Here is a 1,896-nt window from a genome sequence, read left to right on the forward strand (position 1 = left end):
ATTTATTCACAAATTAATATTCCTTTGTATATAATTGCTTACAAGTTCATCCACCTCAAATATGTAGAACACTACATATATGAAAAGGATCATTAAAAATAGCAGCAGGAATTCTTTTTTACTACAGTGCTCCTGTAAGAACAAAAATTTGTCCTATTTATGTGGATGTAAGAATGCAAATGAGAGGATAAAATGGTAGATAAGTGAGGTTGAAGGGGAAAATGCATAATTACAGTTAGATGAACGGTTAGCAAGTTCATGGTACTTCATCCCTTACAAATCTAACTTTATTCAAAAATGTTCTACACTCTATTTACACATACACACACCATTCTGCTGACATGCAACATATGTAGCTACAGACGTTGCTATCATACTGATATTATTATAGTTGTTGTCATTTGGTAATCCAAAAGACGATTGGTTGATAGTGGTTGTGGTAGTGGTAGTGTTGGTTGTATCAGTTTTGGTATTGGTGGTAGCAGAAGCAGTGGTCATACAATTTTTGTTAATTGTATTTTTGTTGCTGTTTAATCTCAAATCGTTCCTCATTGGCATAAGATAAAAGACATTTTGTCCAACTTTCAAAACACACTTGAGTGATAATCTTTTATTTTAAGATGGAATTGCTTATCTTGTTCGTATAATTTTTGCAGTTGTTGTTGATCCATAAATTTGCAATGCATGAGTTGGATGCAAGATAGTAACTTTGAATAAATGGTGAATTGTCAGTCATAAGAATATTGGATAGAATACCACAGTGTGTTTTGACTCTCTGTGCTCTGAGTTCTAATTCCACTGAGGTTAATGTTGGTTATCATCTTTTCAGGGTTGATATAAAAAAAAAAAGGTACCACCAATCCAGGTGGGAACTGGCAGAACTGTTAAAGGGTCTGACAGTCTCTGTTCCAGCTTGCCATGTTCTGATTGCTATGCTGTGACAGTAGTGGTACTGAATTGCATCAACCCAAGTAGGCAGGATTTCTTTTGGATAAACATCAGTGGACTTTACTGTTGTCAACTTGGCTAATGGAAACCTTAGATAAACATTGAATAAGAACTGACTCCATATGCAGCTACCTACTCCATCTATCATGCTATCATGGAAATCTGGACATAAAGTTGTGATGATAATGACATATTACACAGAAAGATTTATGTATATATCACAGAATTAAGATATTTGTTTTGTTGGTTTAGTATATACATAAAAAAAATTACTGGATAAGTATTAAATCAACACCTTTGCTACATAAATATATCATTGATGAGGATAGATTTTTTTTGTTATCTGTAAAACTTATATCCTTCAAGTTGGATTGTGATATATATATATATAAACAGAATCACTGTGTAGGGAACTCAAGATAAATACTTGGTAACATTTTTACTGGATTTCTTTAACATATGATGCCTCTATCTATCTATCTATCTATCTATCTATCTATCTATCTATTTATCTATTTATCTATCTATTTTTCTGTCTGTCTGTCTGTCAGTTTATCTATCTGTCCATCCGTCCATCCATCTGTCTGTCTGTATATACATATGCGTGTATGTGTATATATTTGTATGTGTGTGTATGTATATAGACATACATTTGTGTGTGTGTGTATATATATATGTATGTGTGTGTGTCTATATATATATATACATACATGTGTGTGTGTGTGTATATATATATATATATAAAATGATAAACAGAAGTTTATATATAGTTCTTACATTTCATGATTGTGTATGTGTGTGTATGTATGTATGTATCTATAAATAAAGGAAGCATTTATTGAAATATAATCTGATTACATTTTAAGTGAAATGAATGCATCTCTTTCATTTTCATTGAGTTTTTTATGAGCGTTTCTTTTTTTTTTTTTTTGTATTATTACAAAACAT

Source organism: Octopus bimaculoides, chromosome 2, assembly GCF_001194135.2.
Source record: "Octopus bimaculoides isolate UCB-OBI-ISO-001 chromosome 2, ASM119413v2, whole genome shotgun sequence".
In the NCBI taxonomy this organism is placed as follows: domain Eukaryota; kingdom Metazoa; phylum Mollusca; class Cephalopoda; order Octopoda; family Octopodidae; genus Octopus; species Octopus bimaculoides.